General features: G+C 44.2%; 1 protein-coding gene and 1 long non-coding RNA gene across 9 annotated transcripts in view; one reads left to right on the top strand and one right to left on the bottom strand.

The window, feature by feature from the left end:
• ADD1 (adducin 1) overlaps positions 1-24818 on the bottom strand; it is a 113304-nt gene that overhangs the window by 58599 nt on the left and 29887 nt on the right. The window lies entirely within an intron of this gene.
• Positions 14526-24818, top strand: part of LOC109321954 — a 21320-nt gene continuing 11027 nt past the window's right edge. The window contains exons 1-2 of the long non-coding RNA XR_002104245.1: positions 14526-18211; positions 18643-18648. This is a non-coding gene — a long non-coding RNA (uncharacterized LOC109321954). The remainder of the gene's footprint in view (positions 18212-18642; positions 18649-24818) is intronic.

Raw genomic sequence — 24818 nt, 5'->3', positions numbered from 1 at the left:
TCCAGACCTTGGCCACTCGAACTGTGAAGAAGTTCCTCCTAATATCCAATCTAAATCTGCTCTCTTCTAGCTTGTGGCCATTATTTCTTGTAACCTGCCAATGTGCCTGGTGAATAATTGGCTATCAGTATTGGCCAAAAAAATCTCCATTGGTGCACCCCTAATTTTCAGTTTACATTAAATAAAGATAGATGTAAAAATCCTTTAAGTATCACTAAACAGTTGTACACAACTAGAGTTCTATGTTTATTCAGAAGCAAAGAATTATTTTACTTATTTCATAAAAGTCAATCCATAATTAGTTGAGATTATTTGAAAAGTTTTGTTGGTCACCTTTCCCTGCCATTTAAGAATTAAAGACCACAAATTAAATTGCTGCAGCTTTAAACATTTATTTTATACCAGTCTTACAAAAACAGTTATCGCAGGAATTCCATCTCTTCACATACACAGAGAACAAAAAAAAAGAAAGGGACAACAGATTTATATCACTGAGGGGACTTTTTAACAAAATAAATGTTAAGAGCTGGTGTACAATAACACAAAAAAGTGAGACTATTTGACAGATCAAAGTCCAAATAACGCCTGATTTCAGCAACTCTATTGAGGTTAGTTCTAAATGGGTATGTCTCCAACAACCACTTTGTATCCAAAACAAATCTGAATTAATCACGAAGTAGTTTTAAAAAAATAAATGCACTAAAACATTCAATTCAAAGAACGTACAGAAATGTAGCTTCCTATGTTCATACACTTATTTTAAGGCAGGAATGAACAAACCTGCAAACATAATGGTGCTCTATTATTTTCCTTCATTTCAAATTATTTTCAAAATTAGCATGGTCAGAGCTATTTTCAAAAGCATGTTTGTCTTTAATGTGAGGGATGCTCCATTAAACACAAGATTCCTTTCTTCTCTGTTTTTATTTCATAATGAAAAGAAAGAAGTTGACTGATGATAGTCTGAAGAGGGAACATCAAAATGACTGTGCAGGGTCTTGCTAAAGTAACTGTATGCCAGAAATCTGACATCTAGGAACTACCGATTTTTTTAGATCCTGAAAGTGCTTATTGCTTTTTCACTAGCAAGAAAGAACAAGTTTATAGGAAAGACAACATTCAATTCAGACATAAAAGGTTGCCACTTAAAAGTCAGTTATACAGATCAGTTCTAGAAGCCAAGTCTGTTACATGCTCTATGTCCACATATGTAGATATGGGTTGATTTCTAAAGTTCAGCTAATCTTGCTACCCTTTAGTATATGCTGTATTTATTTGCATACTGCACTCATTTTCTCCCCAGAGATTGTCTTCCATAGATTTCACAGACATTCAGGCTGGAAGGGACCCTGGAGGATCAGAGTCCAGCCCTCTGCCCCATGGACAGGAAGTCAGCAGGGATCTTAGGATCCCAAAAAGATAAGCATCCAAACGCCTCTTGAAGGCGTTCAAAGTGGGTGCTTGAACTGCCTTTGGCAGCAGTCTATTACAAAACATGGGGGCTCGGACAGTAAAGAAATTCTTCCTTATGTCCAGCTTGAATCGGCCGCGGTGGAGTTTGTGACCATTTGATCTCATCATCCCTTGGGGTGCTCCAGTGAACAGACATTCCCCCAGATCCTGATGAGCACCCCAATAAACTTACAGGTGGCCATCAGATCACCGCTGGGCCTGCACTTTTCTAAGCTGAAGAGTCCCATCGCTCTCAGCCTCTCGGAGGCAAGATCAGCTGAACTTTAGAAATCAACCCATATCTACATATGTGGACACAGAGCATGTAACAGACTTGGCTTCTAGAATTGATATGTATAACTGACCTTTAAGTGGCAACCTTTTATGTCTGAATTGAATGTTGTCTTTCAAGGTCTGTTTTCCTGACCTCTGATCATGCGCGTGGCTCTCCACTGCACTCTCTCAAGCTTCTCCACATCCTTTTTGAATTGTGGAGCCCAAAACTAGACGCGATACTCCAGCTGTGGCCTCACCAAGACTTTCTGAAGTATCTTCACAGCATCTGATCAAGTAAACCACTGTTACAAAAGTTTGTTACACATATCTGATTTAGCGAGGCTATAAGTTGCAAATCTTCCCTGTCCAACTTCAGACTAACATGGCTAACTAATACAAAAGACAGGGAAGGAAGGAGAGAGTGAAGTGCTAAAAGAGGGTATGAAGGTTGAAAATAAAAGAAAAACAATTAAACCATAGGGACACAGGGCTCATGCGATAAAAATCCATAGTTTCTGTTTAGACTATACTTAATACAGTCTAGTCTCTGGATGATTTCTTCTTCCTGCAATTTCCTGTTCAAGCAGGTTTTCGAAGTTCTGTTTTTTAAAAGCAGCTATTCTGAGGTCAGCAATGAACATCTAAGGAGGCTAGTTTTCAAGTCCAGAAATACACAAAAACCAGATTTCAGAAAGCCTATCTTTCCACGTAAATCTGTCTTGCCCCTTTCTAAAACACATCTGTCACCACATGCCTGCTGCTTCTATAGACAAGATGAGGATTTTTACATTTGAAGCAAATGGCCAGTCCTGGAGCGGCAGCACAGGGTGGTGGATGGCAGTGGCAGCCACCGCATACAAGCTTCCCCCTCTGTGTCCAGAGGAGCAGAGGGAGAAGCTTAAAAACTGCCAGATTTATAAGAATTCCAGATTTTTGATATTCGAATTTATGAGGTTATACTGTACTAAAAAAACCAGACAGAAGGTATATTTAAACATACAATTCAGAAATGTATTATACATTTTTTTATTAGTAAAATAAAACTTTACCAGTACAGAAAATGTAGAATTACAGGGTTTATTGTTCTTTTAAATAAAGGAGTTTTTCTAAAACAAGCATTCAAAACTGTATCAGAAGGCTTAAGGGTTCTTTTGTCCTTCTGAAATGTATATTTTTTCCCTCTAAAAATCCATGGTTTGATCCCAAATGTAATCCCAAAGGGAAGTTTTGTAACACAGTTAAATCCATTGTAGGGTTCATAATGGGAATGCTGTAAGCAACATACTAACACCTAAACCACACAATATCCAGAAATGCAAACTGTATAAGAGAATTTTCATTCCAAGCTGTTCAATATCCAAGACTTTGGAAAAAGAAAAGAAAAGCATGCTGACCCTATGGACTAGGACTCAAACAGTAGATGGAAGAAACTTTAACAGATCAGATAATAGTTCAAGAATATCTTCTTCTACCCCAGTCCCAAGCACATATACCATACTTACATCCAGCTTTCTGATTCAAAGAAAACACTGTATTTACTCAAATATACAATGACCCCAAATATAAGACGATGCCCAAATAATTAAATTATATGGACAGTTTATAAATTTCTTATAAATTTCTAGGTATACAATGTAGTTATTGGAGGTTTGCCTTGAATCTGTCTTCTTCCCAGTGCTACAGCAGGGAAAATGAATCTGGGGAAATCAGGTAGCCCTCTTGCCTTCCTTCCCGCTCTTCCAAAACTTCTTCCCCCCTCTCATTTACTGTCACCCCCTGCTCTCCTTGAGCACATAGACATGAAAAGCAAATCTGAAAACTCAGCTCTCAAAATAAACAGACCTGTAGCAATTTGCACATAGTACAAATAGATTTAATTCATGCAGAAATGATGCATCATAACTTTTTGTTTTGGAAACTGCTGCAAATTTTAGCACAGGTATTCCATAAACACACTTTTCAATAGCACTTTTGTCCTTACTTATATATAGTGCAAACTCATTTATTTATTTTGCAAGCTATGCATGATATTAGTTCAAAGCCAAAAGACCTTATGATTAGGGATGTATACAAATTGTGAAGCCCGGGACCAAATTTCATGGGCTTGCTATGGCCCCAGGCTCCAATTTCAAGGGCAGATCACACCTCCCCCTCCCAGGTCTCCAATTGGCTAGCAGACACATAGGCTGCTATCAGCCCACTGTCCCCGGTCTGGCCTGGCCCCACTCCCCACCCAGCCCTGGCCTGCACAGGGGGAAAAATAGAACCCCCCGCCCCACCATTGTGGGAGCAGGGATGGGCCGCCCCACTGCCCTCCCCCAACTTCCCTGGCTCTGCTCTCCTCGGCCCAGCCCCACTCCCCCCACCATGGCTCAATCATGCTGTCTCCCCAGTCCTGCATGGTGACAGGCTGCAGCAGCCCTTAACCCAGGCTGCAGGACTAAGAGGCTACAGGAGGGCAGTCTCCTCACTCGATCAGCAGCCACGGATGGGGGAAAAGAATTTTTTTTTTCTTTTTTCTTTTTAAATACAGAGTTCTGCTTTTCCCTGCTTTTTTGTGGGGCTCCTTTTTCCCCCCACAAATTTCCAAATTTCATGGAAAATGCTCTATTTTGCATTTTCCATAAAAGTCGCAAAATTGCAATTTGGTACATCCTTATTTATGTTTTACCATATAGTTCATTGGGCTAGGCCCCAACAGTCAACAACATCTCAAGCCATGAGCGCCATAGCTCAGCATGACTCTGCAGATGCATATACTCTAGATGCTCCCCAAAGGATCATATGCTAATTAGCCTCCCCACCCACAACTGGAACCAGGTGTTTTAGGATCCTCTACAAAATTATATGCAGATAAGTGTGGGGCAGCCTGATCCAGCTTCATCTCACAGAGAACAGGGACACACTAATCATATATACCAGGCTGAGAGAGAGGGTGACAGAGGGATAACAGGTGAATTGTTTGGAGCCACATTTCGTGATGTTTGCCAGACATTTAAGGTTGGTGAAGAACCAGAAATCATTGGAAATGGAAAAGAAAAGTGCAGCTCAGTCATGGAAATGAAAAGGAAGCTAAAATATATGCAACATAGTTGCTCACCATGACTTAAAAAGAGTTGGAATTGAGGAGGCACTACCATACGTTTTATTCAGGTTGGCTGCTCTAACGTAGACCTGTCATAGTATAGTCACACCCTGAAGAAAGACCACAGGGATCTGAACTGGCTGATGGCCCACTGAGCTCTTCCAGGAGAGCACAGAGAGGGAGACTGAGCTACCCCATAGCAATCTGCCAATGTGCCACAGAAAACATCAACCACCTCTTATGACTCTGCTCATATGCCAAGGAGGTGAGGAAAAAGGTAAAGCAACTCTGCAAAAGTAGTGACAGGGCTCAGACAGGTGACTAGAGGCAGTGCTGTACAGGTACCTGACTAAACACCAAGCAGCCCAACAGCTCACTTCAATCAGTTCGCGCCCTACATCAGGAGCACCCTGTGAAAGTCCAGGAACCTCCTGATGTACAGGCACAAACCTTGAGGTGCCAAACTATCAAAATTGTGTGAAGCAAACTCCAGTCTTGCTACCAGAAAATGGTGAGAGAAGACAGAAAGGATGCAGCCAATGCCACCTGGCAGAGGGACACTTGGCATACGATCTTCAAAGACCTTCCTAGAGAGAGTGGATAGTGACAGCAAAGAGGACAATGAGGCAACAGGACTTGAAGACAACAGCAGCAGCAGTGGCAACAGCAGCACATCCTCCAGTGACAGCACATGAACTGAAAGTGTAAATCCTGTAATTGGGATTAGGACTGACAGACAGTGCAATCGGGACAGGAAAGGACTACAGACAGGTGTATGGGAGTGTTTACTGTAACAGGTGTGTGAGTTTTGAATGTGGCAAGTGAGGGCCCCACAGTGAGGGAGGGGAGTTGGGCAGGGCTTGGGGTGCTGCCCAGCTATAGTGATGAGTGGGGCCAGGACAGGAATGTGCGGTCACAGGGCCCAGCTGGGGTGTGGGATGCTGCTGCAGGCAGTTTGTCCAGGCATCGGCAGGGGGAGGGACTGGCTCCCTGACTCCACATGCAGTCCCAGAGGAGGAATAGGGAGCATGTGTGCGGGGGGCGGGGGGATGTGGGCTGGCCTCCACAGCCCAGCAGGCAGGAACTGGCATAGCAGGGCAGTGAGGCGAGGCTTGGTTCTGCTGCTGGGAGACCCTGGAGACCTGGCAGCAGCAGAAGTGGCATCGTGGAGGCTCCCAGCAGGAGGGAAGCAGGGCGGGGAACCTTCAGTCCACAGTGGGCAGCGTGCATCTGCACTCCTCCCCACCCCGGGCTCTACTCCAGTCATGCTGCCTGAGGTGGAGGGGGAGCTAGGCTCCATGCTCCATTTAGACTGCAGCAACTGCTGCCTCCCACGAGCAGCATCCAGGACTCAGAGGCAGCTGGGTGGGCTGGAGATGGTGGAAACCGCTCAGAAGTACAGGACATGTGAGCGAGGAGGGCACATAGGTCAGGAGTGAGGGGCACCAACAGGGCTGGCGAGGCTAAGGCTTGAAAGTGAGGGGCAACGGCATAAGCAGGGCACATCAAGGCTGCTCAGTGCCACAAAATGGGGGGGGGGGGGCAGAAGACAGCCACAGCTGGACCCACATCCTGGTGAGTGAAGGAGTTAGAGGGAGCTCTGATTTTTCGTTATAAAAAAAGAATAAAAATGCAAAAATCAAACTAAAATGTATAGGTATTTAAAATGTATTTTATTATAGTGATTGAAGCATTGGTAGGCTTCAAAAATATATTTACAATAGTAAAGCAAGACTAAAACGTTATGTTCAACTCATGTCTATACATATAGAGACATCTCATTTTAACTGTGGAAACACACAGATTTTTAAAATCAGAGAATTTGGGATTTATTTATTTTTTTGGCTAACAGAGAATTTGCAATTTTTAAAAACACAGAAAACCAGGATCACTGCTGATCACAAAATGGCTAGCGTACCACCCACCCCTGGGTTCCCACCTGGCTGTCACTCCACAGCAGGGGTGGGCAAAATTCAACCTGCTGGCCCGATGCGGCTTGCCAGGCCATTCTATCCAGCCCATAGGGCCCCTAAAAAATTTAGAAACTTAATATTTCTCTGCCCTGGGCTGCTTGTCATACGGCCCTCGATGGCTTGCCAAAACTCAGTAAGCGGCCTGTGGCAGAAGGCCACCTCTGTTTCTGCCCAAAAACTGCTCCATGACAATTTGGTTAAGATGGCCCCTGCAGAGTGTTCATACCTTACCCTATCTCTTTAGGTAACCTGAGCTGGATACATTCCTGAGGGAGGCAGAGGGAGCAGGTTTCCCCCCTATGTGACTGGCATCACATACATGGGTGAGGGGCTTGGGTTCCCTGGGGAGCCAGGAACTACCAGTCTGCCCAGCAACTAGTGATGCATTTCAAATTGGTTGGCTGACTGCCAACAGGTGCTGGCCTCCATTGGACCAGGTAAATGAGGTCATAAGGGCTATATAAGTTAAGGATTGCCCAGGAGGAGGAAGCGGCAGCCATGAGGAAGACTCAGAGACAGAGAAGAGCTGAACCATCTGAAACTTGACCATGAGTTTTGAGAGCGAGCGAGCAAGGAACTGCCTGCCTCCAGAGGGAATCTCCACCTGCCTCTGGATGATACTTGTGAGTAAGCTACCTGAGATCTAACTAGATATATAGCTTGCAGTAACACAGATGCATGATCAAAGGCCACCCAGCCATGTCAGTTTGCTCTATGGGATTTCTCTGATACTGCTCTACCCAGTACCTTATTGCAACTCTATCCCTTGTAACCAATAAAGTTCTCCACTGCACCTAGTGTGAGAGATTTATTGGGTGTGGGTCTAAATTATGCCTTGGGGTCCCTTTGGTTTGGCTGACTAAGGGAGACCACTACTTGTGCTTCCGAATGAGAGAAGCATCCCCAAATGCTTGAAGTGAGTCAAGTACCCTCAAGGGCTACTAGGCCTGTGTTTCCCAGGGTGTACAGAGCCAAAATAAAGTGCAGCCCTGGGTGGCAGCAGATGTGAGGTACCCCCAGGGAGGCATTCTGAGCCTGAAAGGTGGTTGGGCGCAGTGAGGTGGGTGGCTCAACGCAGGAGCACCTCCTGTGGGTCTGCCACACAGCCCTCCATCCAAAACAATTACCCGTCCCTGCTCCACAGGCTCTTTAGTTACTCCTGTCTGAGTTGCATGCATGGCAAAAAAGGGAGGTGGGCAGCAAGTGCAGCAGCCAAGAAGAAGGATGGGTGCTGTGACACTAGCTGAGCTGCAGCAGACTGGGGGAGCTGCAGGCCATTCACGCAGTGTGCAGTCCCTGGGCCTGGAAGTTGGATAGCTATGACTAAAAGGAGGGGGTTTCAATGCCCAAAGCTAGTACGACTTAAGAATCTCTATAACCACATTCTTTTTCCTTCCAGGGAAGCCCAATGGAAGAAACAGTAGGCACCTATACATGTGCAGCAAGGCTGCTCCAGCACACTAATTACCACGCTGTGCAGCAATTACTGTATTCCAGCAGACTCCAACATCACATGCATCAGCATCCCCACACTGAAAAATGGTGGCAGAAGCACTTTAACTAAAGTTTGTCAAACGAACTTTAAAGTGCCCCCGCTGCCATTTTCCAGCTCAGGGATGTGCTCCGGGCACTTTAATTAGAATGGCTCTTGGAGCATGTCTATAAACGCCCAGTGGTTTTAAGTTTACTTTCTAATTGGACCGATTTACAAAAACTTTGCTTAAGGACAAACAAGATTAGCAGAAGCCCTTCCCTGCTGTGATAACAGGCTGCAAAGGATTAGAGGACAAGTGTCAAGAATGAAAAGAGAAAGACCACCACAAAACAAAAAAAAACCCATCACAAAAATGCAGCCTGCAGGTACAGAAAGCTGATTCGGAGACAAAGGCAGGTAGGGTGCAATTTGGTGATTACTTTTAGAAACTGCAGAGACTTACAGACTCAGCTCCTCCTGCCCTAGGCAGTTCCAGTGTCTGATACATATTGATAAATATTTGGCCCAGCAAGGTAACTAGGGCTGGGAAACAAGGGGACAAGCCTCAAGCGCTTTGGGAGGGGGACAGAAAGAAGGAGGGGTGTTGGAGTGACAGCAGGAGTTGAGTGTGGCATGGGCTTATACAGAGATTTTAGGCTCCAGCCACATAAACAGAAGGCAGGAATCCCCTCACGAGCCTCATGCCCCTGATGCGCAGCCAACACCTACTGGGTTAAACCTCTCAGCCACAGGCAAATTGAGGCTTTATAGTGTCATTCCACATGCAGTTTAGAGGCACCTGTGATGTTAATACAGCAGCTGCTGACTGCACATATATAAAAGGGCAAGTGAGAATGAGGTGAAGCTGACAAGGGGACTCCCCCCAGCTTTCCTCCCCACCCTCAACCCCCATCCTCCATTGTGCACAATTGAGCCTCTGGCCCCTGGTGAGCCCCCGGTGTGGCAGGTAAGACTGCCCGTCCCTCTACCTGTTCTCCCACAATCAGCAGAACCTTGTCCATATCTACCACCCCCAGCTCTGCCCAAGGCCTTGAAAGAGCTAGCCTCTAGTTTATCCCCTTTGACTTTAAAGTAAATACTAGTAGAGCTTCAAGAAGTGTTTATTAATTTAGGCATTATCTTAGCCTTTTTTTTTTTTTAAATATACATTTCATCTTACCTGCAAGTACTTTTGACTCTTATCTTAAGCTACTTTTTCTATAGCTTTCGGACTGTCACCTTTATTACTTGCCTTTCTGATGACAAGCTGTTTCTAATAGCTGTAGACAACATAACAACAGCCTCTTAATCTTACCACCAAGCTAGTCACATTTAGCTCTAATAACCTTTCCTTTAATCACCTTATCTTTGGACGTAGGCACAGCAAACAAATAAGTTACTGGGAGATAAATTAAGCTGTGAACTTCTAGTACATCAGCAATCCCACAGTAACCACCTGTGTATCTGCTTGTGCTGGACAGTCAGCTGGAGAGAGCTTAGCCCCCAGTGAAAGTGCTTTATCCTAGAGCAAGGGTTCCCAAACCATGGTACGTGTATTCTTCGGGGTACGCAAGACATCTCTGGGGGTATGTGGGAGAAATTGTGTAACGGGAGATTTAATTTTTATCGTAATGATAATTGACATTTAAGGGGTTAAAATATAAAATGTATGCTGGTAGGCATGTATGGGTAGCTGGTAAATCTGGAAGGGGATAGGCAATAGGTTTAGGAACCTCTGCAGTAGAGTAAGGGTGTGTGCCTAGGCAGTTCCTGAAGAATAACTGATGCGCTAGAAGTTCATCTAACTTGTTCATGTGCACATATCTTTTTGGTTGACCTTCTCTGCATCAGCTCCCATGTCTTATAGCAAGATCCCAGGGAAAAGTACTCTAGGTATAACTGCACTAACGCTGCATGTAAACACAGACTGAATTCTGGTCCATCTGGTGATACTGCCCTGGCACTAGTTGCAGTACTGACTTTTTATGACATTACCATTTGCTATCTGGCACCTTACTCTTTGCCTTCACTTCCTTCTCAAGAGTTTCACTAAATGTCAAGTAAAGCCCAACGTTTCTTTTTGAATCGTTATATGACTATAACGGTGGGCAAAATACGGCTGGGCAGGTCTTCATCTGGCACGTGGCAGGTCCCTTGGTCCCACTTGGCCCAGGCACAGTCCAGCTGTGGCATGTCCTACCACCCCATGAGCATACAGTGGGGCTGGGGCAGCCCTGCAGCTAGACTGCCTTTCTAAGCAGCTCAGGTAGTGCTGCTGCCACTGGCCCCATAAAGTTTAACTTCAGAAAGTTTGACCTTGCAACCTTACTGTTCCTGTTCTTTTCATATAAGTTTTTGGACAATATAGTACTATAAGATTATTTTTATAGCTCAGTGGTTTATGTACCTGTGCTTTTTATTCTAATCTAAGACAAACATTTAAAATCGTTTACCTATCTTTGAAAAATGAGCAAAACTGCATAGTGCAGAAACAGGTTATTTCTGATTCCCTTCAAAGTTTCCATCATTTTCAAGAGACATGCTTGCTTCACAATATGAACATTTTGGCAGTGCTGTACTTTGTTTTTTTTCTTGCCATCACAAATGTTTCCTGCTGAACTTCAGAAAGAAAAAGCTGGCAGAGTCTTAGGAAGCTGAAGAGCTAATAAAGCAAGTTCATGACTGGACTCTTTAGCAGGCAGAGTAAGTATTCCACATCCTGAACAATCATTTTCTTTTTAGCCAAATGGTCCTAGCTGACAAATCTCTTATGTTTCCTCTGTTTTTTGTCTTCAACAGGAAGAGATTATTTCATAAATGAGAACATTTTCTGTTGTCCTCAAAGTCTCAATAAAACAACTGGTTTCTTTTCATAAAATAAAAATGCTCACTTAAAACTGGCCCTAAAATACAAAAAGCATTGTGCTTGTTCCTGATGGAAGTGCTGTGGATTTCATACAGAGTTCTTTAATGGTTTACATCAGTACTCATTAAAAAAGTTTAACTTGGCACCAAGGTGTTTTATATACCGGAATATCATATTCTAGCATCAGTAGATCAAGAAAGACTAACCATGTTTTGAATAGCATTGTTTCTCTCAAACAGAAGTGTTCAAACAACAAATAAAGGAAAAAGAGAAAGAAAAAACAACTTGAGGCAGGCAGATAAAACTGCTCTCACAAAGATCCACTTTAGCTACAGCATGCATAAACTTTACCAGCAGTATTCCCTATTTTCAGCATGCTCCAAAGCTCCCGAATGTCAATGGGAGAGCTGTCACATGGCATTAAGCTACACAGTATTAAAATGAATTACAGCATTAGATAAAGATATATTTGGACAGACTCAAAGCCCCTGGAGACTCAAATAGTACATTTCACATTCAGGTCACCTTTTCAAAAACAAAGTTGCTTTAATCTTCTAGGAAAACCTGTAACAGCAGATTTTCTTACTTATTTTCAATGTAAAAATAATACCTTTGGAAGTGGTTAATAACAAAAACTTGAAAAATATGCTTCAAATTAGACAGGGAAATGCGTTTACAAAACTGGTAAGGATCCATTTAGCAGCAGAGAGTTATGGGTCTTCAGCCTTGTTCTTGGCAATGATCAACCAGTTTCAAGTTAAGATTTTTCTTTGTTTAAACAAACCATTTATCATACAAGAATGCTTTGTCAAAGTGGGGTTTTCTAAATACAGAATCTCTGCCTGCTAAATTCTACAGATGACATCTAAAGAAAACCAGGTGTGCAGTTGGGAATGTGGCATTAAACTGATCTCAGAGTACATCAATTCCTAACCATCTTGTGCTTTTCTGGGGTACTTTTTTTTTTTTTTATAAAAAGGAAGACTGCAATAAATGTTATTTGGCACCTCAGCTAACCATCTAAATTACTTAACAGGACCTCTGAGAACCTACTTTAGAATTAACCTTAAGGAGCCATCGATAAAGACAGTTTTAGGTAAAATAGTTTGTTATGCTTTATGGCTGTGCAATCCTTGCCCAGGCTTAAAACCTGCTCCTCTGACTCAGAGAGAACTCTCAACATTTGCAGACTCATGTTTTTGCCAGTGTCTGGTTTCTACATGTAAATATTAGAAGAGCAGTCAGACAGCAACAATGCCATAGCTCAGAACCAACTGTGCTTAAGCACATAAAAATCAGCCTCAGCTATCAGTATGGCTCATATACTGGGACCTTGTGTACTACATGTACATAGGTGACCCTAGTTCATTTCTTTAGTCCAAGGGTGTCAAACTTACTTTGTGTGGGTGTCAAATCCAGACTATGTGGCTCCTCATAGGCTAGATCTAAGCCACAGCAGAAGGAAGTGGGGGCTGCAGTAGCTCCAGCTCTGACCTGGGGCATGTGGTGGTGGCTCCAGCCTCCACCACAAAATTCAAACTGGAGCCAGAGCTGTTGCCTGGGTGTTTATACACATGCTGTGGGGGGAAGGAGGGTCACTTTAATTAAAAGCAGCTCCAAGAGTTGCTCTAATTAAAGCGCTTGGCATGTCATGTGCATCAATGTCCCTGCGCTGAAAAATGGCGGTGCAGCAATTAACTAAAGCTCTAATGAGCTTTAGTCAAAACACCCACGCTGCCATTTTCAGCACGGGGACACTCATACACATGACACTCAAGTCTGCTGGAACATGGTAATTCTCACACTCCAGCAGACCCAATCAATCTGGTCTGCTCTGAGGCAGTCCAAGTATGCCCAGGGACCTAGGGCATAGCATTGGAGACAAGCAAAGCACCAGGAGGGGCAACCGGAGATGTGCTAGCCCTCATTCACCCTCCTGCTGCCGATCGCCATATCCAGAGCCCAAGGGCACCAGATTCTAAAGCAGGCCACTCCCCCCGGCCACCCAGTTAAAAGCTTCACAGACCAGATCCAGCACTTGGGGCATATATATGTTCAACATCCCTACCCTAGTCTTTCCCTCTAGCCTCTTAGGAACTGTAAACTGCTGCAGAAACACACAAGTGATGATTACATAGGCCTGCAACTAGGAAGTGGGATTGTGTAGGACAGGGGTTGGCAACCCCCACCACGCATGCCGAGCTTGGCACGCCAGGCCATTTTGCTTGGCACGCCACCGCCAGCCTGGATTCTAGCCAGCTGCTGCCAGCCACGGAGCCCAGGCTGCTTGCAGCAGGCAGCTGGAAGGCTGCAAGCAGTGCGGGCACCATGGCTGGCAGCAGCTACACAGAGCCTGAGCCAGCTATTGCCTCCCCAGCCCCAGGCTCCAGGGAGGCAGCAGGTGCCAGCAATGCTTCCCACTGTGCTGCCCTCTCCCACCACCTCTGCAGAGCAGTGTGTGGAACCTGGCACAGCAGGGCACACAGTGGGGGCTTGCCTAAGCTGCCTGCCACTCCAAGCTTCCCTGTGCACTGCCACTCTGAATCACATACACCGTACTTCGGAGTCCCCAGAGGAGGGAAGCAGGACCGGGAGCACAGCATATGACCTGAGGCAGCAGCGCAGAGAGAGGCTGCACAGGGAAGCAGCCTGTCGCTGCAAGCTCCACGCTGCCTTGGTCCCACTTCCCATGCATGCGTGGGGGCAGTGCAGGCAGCAGCACAGAGTTGTGCCCCTCGCTGCTGCCCCCGCTGGCAGGGGAAGTGGGGCCAGGGCAGTGGGGAGCTCAGAACGGCAGGCAGTTTTCAAGCGCATTCCCCATTGTGCTGGGTCCCACAGGCTGCTCTGCAGAGGTGGCAGGAGAGGGCAGCATGACGGGGAGCACGAGCCTGCAATCACCCTGCCTCTCACAGATCTGGGAGGTGCAGGTTCCCCCCTATCCTCTGGGAGTGCAGTGCCACTGGGAGCCGGCCCCCATGGCTCACCCAAGCCCACAGCAGACAGCAGCAGTGGGGGAGCCGGCTCCAGCTCCTGCTGCAGCAGCCACTGCTTTCTGTTGGGGGCAGGGAGCTGCGGACCTGGATCCCTGGCCCTACAGTCCTGGCAGCTGGCGGCCTCCTCCAGCAGGGCTGGGGGCTGTTGTAGGGGGACCCACGCAAAACAAATACACAAGATTAAAGGTAGTATCGAAAGTTTTATTGTCACCAGGTTTACAATTTTTAAACAATCTGGTATTTATTATAAAAAAGGCAACATTTATGATTATTAACTATACCAATATGCAGTGCATCCTGCCATGTATCCCGTGCCCTCATTTTTTCTGGCATGCTGGCATTCCAGCATCTTCCAAAGTAGACATTGTGGTTTTTCCGGCACTCCGGCCAAAAAACGTTGCCTACCCTGACATAGGAAAACAAGACAAAAAGCACAGGGGCAAGTTCTGCCCCTCTACTTCCAGAGTTAAAAAGGATAGCTTTTTAGAACCCCTAAATCGGAACTACTCAATCGCAATTCAAAACCAGTCCGACCACATTTTTGAGCGTTTTAAATATCCGTCTTAAGTAATAATCCCAAGGTCTGCAGTAAATGGCCCATTTTAAGACCTAAAACTAAACTACTGGTTAGCTATTGTGCACCTCACTAGAAATAAAATCACTGTTTTAAGTTTTAAAGCAGACAAGTTCTCGACCTTTTGATTTTTTTTTTTTTTGCCCTAGTTCCTCTGTTTTTTATTTGTACCCTCTGGCTTTGATTCCTCTTTTCTCAGACTTTAACAGGCTGAACGAGACAACCGAGGGCATGAAGCTGCTTTTTCTTCTGACATCAGATCCAGTTTCCAAATCTAACTCTGTGCTTTTTCAAAATAATTCCTTTGTGCACAACACACAAGAACCAGCCCTATTTGCTAAAAAAGGGGTAGCTGAAGAATTTGTTCCCTACTGTCAACTTTATGAAAGAGCAAAGGAATCCTCTATGCGGGGGTTGTTCTCCTCTAGGCTATTCTGAATTTGAATGGGGAGTTGACACAGAAAAAAAGAGGAGATGAGCAATAATGGGAAGGACAGATATTCCACAGCCTACAAAAAAGTGGAAAAGGGAGGAAAAAACCCAACTAGCTAGGACAGATGGTAGGTTATGGAAGGAAAAAATTAAAAAAAAGGAAAAGACAACAGTTGACTTGAATTCTTTTTGATCTGCCTGATCCCCAATTTCTTCTTAAGCCCCGTCTTCATTCTCTTCTAGCTCTCTGACCGGCTTCTTCCAGCTGAACAAATTCCTTTCATGGTTTTACCTAGCTCCTGTTTTGTCCTCCTTTTTGGACAATATGCCTTTCTTGGCTCCAATAAAACTTCCACACCCAGTTGTGTGTCACCAACTAAAAGCAAAAGTCTCTCCCTCACACACTGTACCCCAAGTTTCACTAAATGAAAAATGAATAAGGTCAAACTAATTCCTTACCACCATTATCTTGGTTTGACTCCTCCTGTCCAGTTTCAGCCAGCTCTGCTGTTTTGTCCTAGAAGTGCCTGTATAAATTCTGCCAGCACAATTTCAGCAGTTTATGGTATTCAAGTGAAAGATTCAATATAGTTCTGCTGGAGTCGGGGGGTCCAGAGTCAAATTGTTCTTATAACTAATTACAGGCAGATATTCTCTGGAAAATGCACCTAAACAAACATCTTCAGCTCATCTGCTGAGATATGGAGATGTTTACCATTGGTTCACAAGACAGCATTTTACAAACTGATTTTTTTTTGCATAAACAGGCACTTGCCTTTTTATTTTGTTTTTCTGCATCTTTTAGAAGTAAAGGGTGTTTATAGCCATGCTCCAGAAGGCAGGCACGGAGGTGGGGGGAGCACTTTAATTAGAGCAGCTCCAAGAGCTACTTCAATGGAAGTAGCACATTTTTAATGCCATCCTGGTATTTCACATTTTCTTCTGTAATATTCCTTTGCTCACACATTTTTTTTCATAGGCTCCAGAGAGAACAGGATGATCTACCTTGCCCTGAACATGCTCATAGCATTTAGGGCTCTGTATCAAAACAATGAAAAAAGTTAATAACTCACCCAATACTTCGCATTTGTTTGTGTAAGTGTGATCACGATCTGGTTACATCTACTGTTTTCAAACAGTAAGAGACAAGAAACATTTCTACATATATCTGAAGCTTTAAAGGGACACATTTTCCAAAATTTAAAGTCACTGCCCGCTTAATTAACTGGGAACATAAATGTAAACGTGGGAAGTACCATATTAATGAAAACTGGAAATTGTTCACGTACATCTTATGGACTGCCCAAAAGCCACAATGCCACAAACGAAAAAAAAGTTACATTGAGCAAGAAGGCCCTCTAGTTAAAATAAAATGTAATAATAGCAACAACAATAAACAAATTATCTATACTAAAGATGGCAAGTGGCCTCTATGGTTAAAGATAAGAAGAAAACTGGTGTGTTAATGTGTTAGGAACAACAAAATTTTAGGTCTGGTGTAGGTTGGGAAGTGTGAGGTGGGGGGGAGGGGAGGGGAAGAAATCTAAGAGTCTGAAGAAATGAACCCATTTCCAGTAATTGAAGAAGATAAAAGGGAAAACTCAGGGAACTAAAGGAAGACTGTCTGATGTCAGTCCTGGATTAAATAATGGAATGGTTAATTCAGGACTATCAACAAAGAATTAGGGGCTAAAATTTAGTTAGTGCTGATCAGCATGGATTCAGGGAAGGCAGATCTTGCCAAACCAATTGTTTTTTGATAGGACTTGAGGCCTGGTTCCTAAAAAGACAACTGGGTTAATATACTATGCCTGCATTTCTCCAGAGCACAACTTACTACTACATGAAATATACCGATGAACTAGGAGATATCTAACAAGGATTTTATTGATCCAACAATATTTAATATATTGATCAATGATCAAACAGTGGTATAAAATATTTGCAGAAGGCACAAAGATTGATGGGATAGTAAATAACAAGGAGGATCAGCTACTGTTAAGAGATGAGAGTTGCCTGGTTAAACAGTCAATCTCACAAAATGCACTTTAACACAGGCAAATGAAAAGTAATATTTGGAAACAAGAGATAAAAGTTATATTGATGGTACAGGAGATCCTGTTTTGGAAAACAATAGCTCAAAACAGGAGTTGGGGGTCAAATAAATCTGCCTAAAAAAGAACTGTAAGTGCAGTGTCATGGCAAGAGGGGTTAACCAATCACTGGACATGTAAAAAGGGACAGTGTATCAAGTAGAAGACCAGAAACTGTCTTGTCTTAGTACATAGCCAGGCCACAAAAATGAGCCAGGGTCTGAAAAAAAAAGTCTTACAATTGTGAGGCTTTGGAGCAAAACCTACTCTTATCAAACAGAGAAGTGTTAGGGATTAATCCTTAGGATAGAACTTGTTAGACAAATGAAAATGTAATTATCTAGCAGGAAGGCCAGTATAGTATAAGAATAGTTTACTGAGGAAGGCTATGCGCTCACTGTTGCTTACAGGCTTTAAAATGCAGTTAGATAATCTTTCCAAAAAAACAAAACAAAAACAAAACAAAACAAAAAAACCCCCACAACAGCCAACCAAAAAAACCACGCTTTAATCCAGTTTCCAGGAGAAATTCTACCACCTGTCCATGCAGGGGTGAAGCTGAACAGCACCTGAGGTCCTTCCTGGACTTGAAATCTATAATATCCCTTTGTTCACACATTTATTTTTCATAGGCTCTAGAGAGAACAGGAAGCTCTACCTTGCCCTCAACATGCTCGTTGCTTGTAGGGCTCTGCATCGAACCAACAGCTAATTACATTTCATGCTTCAGGGCTTCATTTGATTACCTGTAGGGATAAGAAAGGATTTTTCCCCCTAATGCACAACTGGTGATTCTGTTTCCTCTCCTCCTACTGTTCCTCCTCTCCTCCAAATACTGAAGATTGCTTCCTCTGTAGCTGGAACCATCATACAGGTGGTACCAGTACTCCGAGGCAGTGTTTCTCAACCTGTGGGTTGTGACCCAAAAGTGAGTTGCAAGAGTATACAAAAGGTTGCAAACAAGCTTTAAAAAATAGAGCAAACTTTAAAAACGTTCAAGTAGAAAAATGTAAAGAACTGTGGCTTTTCCCTGGAGATTTCCAGCCTGCAAGAGGCTGCTTGGGGGCCCCCATGCCCCACACACTGGAGGGCAGAGGGCAACGGGCAGCAGGTTGGGAGTGAGGGGCACTAGGTTGGGACAGGCCACTGATGTTTACAAATGGTTCCTTATACAAAACCAGAGTTGAAAACCACTGCTCCAAAAAAGTATGGATAATCTGGCTGCAGGGCCTTGGTCAAATGCTCAGGCCCAAACTCTTACCAGATTTGGATTTCCCTCCCCACATTCCCCAGGCCACACTTACAGGGACCTTGGCTTGGGGTTTTCCTTTTTTTTTTCTTCTTTGATAGCATGGGATTTGGATCTCTTGCAAGAGCCTTTTAAACATACACCTTGCATAAGTAAATCCTAAACAGTGGCTCAGGGATTGGTGACAGCTAGTGAACAGCTTGTCCTCTTGTTCACTGCTTTCAAGGCACAGTAATTTAGCCTCCTGATGACCAAAATGCTTTAGCTTGCTCAAAGTCATCTAAGAGAGAAGCATATGGTGAATGTTAAATGGCCTATGATATACACAGGAGATCAGACCAGATACAACAGTCCTTCCAGCCTTAAACTTAATGAAAAGTAGGATTTCTTTTCGGTAAACCCTCTGAAGAGTTGACCAGAAGATCGGCACCTTACTTACTGCTGTGCTAAACTCTCCTAGTATCACTGAAGATAGCTCCATGCAGAGACACCCCAGTTAGTGCTGGATAAGCTAGGCTGAGTACTGAAAAGTCTCAAGCTGTGGTAGCACTCGTCTCCATTCACAAGAATTTCCCCTGTTTTTCAGCATAGGTAGCTCACTCATTGAGAACTACACTGAGTGCATGTCCAGCACAACAGTACACTGTGCAGATAAACACTGAGCTAGTTGTACCTCAACCCTGTACTTGGGAAAGTACACACTTGGCTTAATCAAGGGCACAGTCTCCATTCAGTGGCATTTATAAAAAGTATGGCAAGTGGCCAGTTTTTACATTCAACCTCTATAGTGAATAAGGGGTAATATATTAATTATATTTGTTCTGCAATTTTTCTGTGCCTTTTTTAATACCTCAGAGAGACATATGAGCTAGAGAAACAAAAGATCTAATATTTTTCTGGGATCTCAATACTGGGATGGTGAAGTACAATAAGGTTATTTTTTGCCATATGAACAGCTCCTTTAGGCTCAGGAGTCATAATCAGGGAACCTGGTTCTGTTTAAAAATTGCCAATTCTCCAATTTAAAAACAAAAAAACCAACCAACAGCCGAATGCTCCAATTAAAGACCCCAAATCTGCATTTTTCAGCAATTAAAATAAAGTGTCACTATATATAGGTGACTATACTATATACAGCTCCCTGACCTTGCCAGTGACCCCCCACACCCCCAATTCTGCTGGTGCCTTTTGCTTGCAACCTGCAGCCTCCTGCCTTCCCAGCCCTCCACATCACGGCCACCACTGCTGCTGGGCAACCAGGGGACACCTCACCATAGTAGAGCAGTTGACATGGGGCTCCCAGCAGTGGCACCAAGCCTGCCTATCCTACTCTGCTGTGGAGGCCCCAGGAGGAAGACTGAAGGGCAGGGAGCCCTTAGGCTGCAAGAGGCAGCCTTCATCTGCCCACATCCCATGAACAAATCTCAAGCATGCATCTTTCCATGCCTCCCTCCTTGGGAGTGCATACAGCAGGGAGCCAACCCTCCAGCCCCCACCCCCCTGCCTCCTGGACAAGCCACCCATGACTCGGTCCCAGCCAGGCCCTGCAGCTATGTATTCTGATCCTGGCCCCAGTGCCCACACACCACCACAGCTGGGCAGCACCCCCAGTCCCAGCCCTGCCCTACTCCATCCCTCACTGTGGGGGCCTCAATTTGCACCCCTCTCCCCCTGTAGACTTACCTACAGGGAGCTGCTCTCCATACTGCCTGGCTGACGTGCATGTGCACAGGTGCACAAGCACATGACACCCCATGCCTGATTGTCCTCATACTCCTCCTAGCACCAAGCAGCCCCTTGCAGGCTGGAACTCTACCAGCCTGCAAGGGGAAACCCATTGTTCCCTGCATTTTTCCTCCTTAAAGAAGGGGAAATCCTCATTTTTCCATGGCAAAACAGAAAATCCGGGTCCCTAGTCATAACACCAATAAGGAGGTGCTCAGGTTTTTACTGAAATCATTTTCATTTTTAGGCTCCTCTGAATCTACATGCCTTACCCATATCTTATACAGGTAAGCCAGTGATCTAGGGGTTTTGAGCACGGATCAGATCAGAGAAGCAGCTTTGTTATTAAGAGAAAAAGTTATTGATCCACTCTCACCAGAAATTAAATTAATTATTTTTAAATTTAAATTCAGATGACCTGAAATGGACTTGGAATCCCAGGAGGACCTTCCCAGGGGGGCTGATACAGACTGGTTAATATGGTGATACCTGAACCACCTCCACATGCAAACTGGAAGATCAAAAAACAAACATGATTAAGTGGGGCTACTCTAATGACACAAATACACTAGTGTGGTGAAGTGCAGACCATGGAGCACCTACTTGTCTGTTGCCCCCTTGGTGAGACCTGTATGGAGGAAGAACTCGCTGCAGCAATGGAAAGAGCAATCATTTGTGCACAATTCCAGAAAAAACTTGGTTAGTAGTACCCCCAACAGCACCTTCCTAGAAAGAAGTAGTATCTAATTTATACAGTAACAGCACTTACTGGAAGACATTTTAAAGTAGCAGCAACCTAAAAAAGAGACGGTAGAAGTAGAAGTAGGGAGGAAGGACCACTTACATACTTTTCAAAGGCTGATACATGCACAAATGTAGCTGGGATAACCATGAAGGAGTACTATTAAACTAACTTGCTCCAAAGCAGACTGGGCCACAAAATGAAAAAAAATGCCTGAAGTGAACTGGGTTGTCCCCACTAGGTAGTTTGCCTGCATAATTTTTTTTTCCAGCACCATTGTTTCCTATCTTTTCAAAAAAAAAAAAAAAGTTATGTCTATAGGTCACTGCAAATATGTCCCTCTCTCATTCCTGGGATATATGCCAGTGATTCTCAACGAGGGTACCATCACATGCTGGGGTGTCATGAGATGCTTTTAAGGGTGCTACCATGTGATATGCAATATTGGCACTGTCCAGTATGCACCTACATGTGGTTTACAAGATAACTCAGAGACATCAAACAGGAATCTATAAGTGTCAAAACCATTCTGACTTCTTGTGGTCTTTCCAAATGAAGAACTGCTCTTTTTCCATATTCAAAAATAAGTGAGACAATAAAAAGAAATTAATACTTTTCTTCACATGTCACCATGTGTTTAAAAAAGTAGTTCTTTCAAATATCCTAAGTTAGAAATCCTGTATATTGTGGGAACTTGCATCACTGTCAAACAGAGCCAAGGCCTACACTTCCTAACAGCCCAGCCAACGAAGGACCCATGAACATTACAGAGTCTCTGCTTAAAACAGAATGCACATACTTCACTCGCAACTAAAACATAAGCCATTTGAATAGGCATAAATATTAGCGCCTATAGCAGGTGTGTCAACCATGTGGCCTGCTGAGCCTCACTATCCAGCCCCCAGGGCTGCCTGTCAGTCTGATGCACAGAGGTCATGGCCACATGTCTGTGGCACAGGGCCAGTCCACATCCCATCCATGCACACCAGTCTCCCTCTGCCTGTCACACCATGCAATGTACCAGATGGGCTGCAGTAGGCGTAAGTGCTACATGCATCACAGGTCTCAGACTGGCTGGAGTAGATGCCACACATGGGATAGTCTGGCTCAGAGCTGCCACTGTGTGCAGCATGGCTGCAGCTCTGACCAGACTACACTGCACAGGACACCTGCTCCAGCCACTCTGGGATCTGTGCTACATGCAGTGTGGGTCCCAGACTGGCTGGCGCGACTGCTGGATCAAGTAGGCTGGGGAGGAGGGAACAGGAGGTCCATGGACCCTCTCAGGTCCACACACCTGATCCATGGGGCCAAATGAGTTTGAGACCCCTGGCATTAGTGTATGGAAGTTTAAAGGGACTGCCTACAATGGACAGGGCACAGGGAGGAGCCCAAAAAACAGGTTATTAAACACCTCTCCATTATTTTTCAGGATCGATTGTCTCATTGTAATTAGAAGCATCAGTAGCGGTTCTACTGGCACAGCTCCCTTGGCTATACGGCTGAGCCACCAGAACTTCGTACAGAACTTCCTGTACGTGGCCTAAGGAAAGGTGCTTCATTACTTGACATGTCAGTTTTCTACCTATAAAATAAGTACCAGACCTGGGCCTTTAAAACACACTGGTGTTTAGGACTTTCCTCTACGTATCCAAAGTGTCCCACTCAGGCCAGGACTGAAGGCTACCAGTGAAAGCACACTCTTGTTGCTTGAGATATAGAGATTCTATGAACAAAGGTTTTCAATCTGGTACTTGTCTCAAACACTTTTCTCTACTACATGACAAAAAAGCAGTTATAAATTAAAAAAGGCCACAAATGTTCCAATTCTACAGCAAACCATAAAACCAGCATCAAATAATATACTGAATAACTCCATAAATAGAAGTTCATTTTTAAAGCGTGCTGGGCACAAACTTGGGTTTACTTTTCTAAAAATAAGCAGATTTTTAGAAATAAAAAATGAGACATTTTAACAGGTTTGGCTAGCCACCTGTTGTTGCTAAATATAACCAACTATCTCACTGCATATACATTCAGCTTTAGATCAGCACTTCTGAACTTGATAATTAAACAAACTCTCAGTCTCCAATCTAGGTAATTTCTACATCCAAAATTGATTAGAAAAGAACTCCAATGTTTATGAATGTTTAAAGAACGGTCCAGTAGCTTATACCATATATATCATGTCTTGAAAGCAATACCAAGATTTTTCTTAGAAGTATAACACAAACACTGAGGTAATTTTATCTACTTAGCCTATTAAAAAAAATGGTGTATGTGTAATTACTACCACTGTCAGTATAATCAAGACATTAAAAATAATTTAAGTAGATAGGGCTGAAACAACAGGCGATTGCTGCTGAACTTTTAAGGCGCTCCTTTAGCTGAAATGTTTTAGCAACAGCCAGAAAATTTGATTTTCAGAATTACTCTGCAAAAACTTAGGCAATGGATTCACAGAAGTTTAGGGCCGGAAGAGACCTCAAGAGATCAATGGGTCCACCCCAGAAACTGAAACAAACAAACAGTTCTCATCAAAATCCTAGGAGAGCTAACAGGAGATAAAGACACAATTATTTAAATAATGATTCTTCTCATATTTCGATTTTCACAGAACACTCCTTAAGTATGAGGGTCAAAATATTACCTTATGGAGCAAGGAAAGCTACTCTATGCCTTCGAAGTTAATCCAGTTTTGACTCTGATTAGCAGGTTTCTTTGGTGGACGTGAAAGATAGATAGCCATTATGACAATCTTCATTTTGGATTACTGCTTTCAGAACGTGACCTCTTAGGATACATTCCTAAGCAGAACACACACACAACAAAGCTCAGCCTTTTTAAAGGCTATTTCAGCTTTTAAATACACTTTGGGCTATCGGATCAAATTTGAACACGTATGTTGTTGCCAGAACTGAATCCATTCAGAGTGGTCAGGACAAAACACATGACTGTTACAGAAGGCAATCTATCATATATAAACCATGCCACTGATCACCTCCACAGCTGCTTCCTGCTGCTCACGTACCAGAGGGGGCCGCTTACCATCACCAAATTTTCCCCTCCCATCTACAGTTGGGGTAGCTATCATCAGTGGCATGTAGCAGAAGTGGCAGCAGGCAGCTTGGGCACTGTGGAGGTGTAGCAGGGACCCCTAACCCCCGCTAAGAGAATAAGAGGGCCACATTAAAAGGCTGCAATGTGGTGTAGGCAGCTGAGCAAGGGGCAGCTACAGAAAAGCAAGCAGCACCAGGGAAGATATAGAGCACTAAGAGAAGATATAGAGCTATAAATAGCTGAGACAAGATGCCCTGCAATAAGCTACAGGGGCAGTCCTCCAAGCAGGCAGGTAGGTAAGAAGCAAATGAAGGATAACTGAGCAGACTGCTGTGGAACAGGGTAAGTGAAGTAATGAACTAAACAGAAATAATGCAGTCAGAGGTCAGGTGATCAGAAAGGGACAGACCCCCAGTATGCTTAAAGCTAGAGGTGCACTGAAATGCATGTCTGTATCCGACTGGCACTGATAGGAGGGAAATCGTCATTCTCGGCAATCAGCTTTTTTGACTGATATGGCCGATCAAGTTGCTGATAAAGGCCACGTGCATGGGCACAGCCCAGCTTGGAGAGGAGTATCTGGCCAGTAAGTCTGTAGTCCTCCCTTCCGGTGCCATCCACAGCTCCAGCCCAGCCCCCACCAGGAAAAGGCCATCACAGGCCCAGGCCCCATCCTGCAGTGAGCAGCCTGCCCTCACCCTATGCACAGATCCAGGAGGCACATGCCCCCCAACCTCCCCCCCAGGGGTGCACACATCTGGGTAGTGTCTACCCCTGCCCCACTTTCTCCCTCATCATGAGGGTCTCAATCTGCACCCCCCCCC

Source organism: Crocodylus porosus, unplaced genomic scaffold (genome assembly GCF_001723895.1).
Source record: "Crocodylus porosus isolate Cpor-Errol unplaced genomic scaffold, CroPor_comp1, whole genome shotgun sequence".
Classification (NCBI taxonomy): Eukaryota; Metazoa; Chordata; order Crocodylia; family Crocodylidae; genus Crocodylus; species Crocodylus porosus.
The sequence above is the reverse complement of the archived record's forward strand: the minus strand, read 5'-3'. Positions and strand labels throughout refer to the sequence as shown.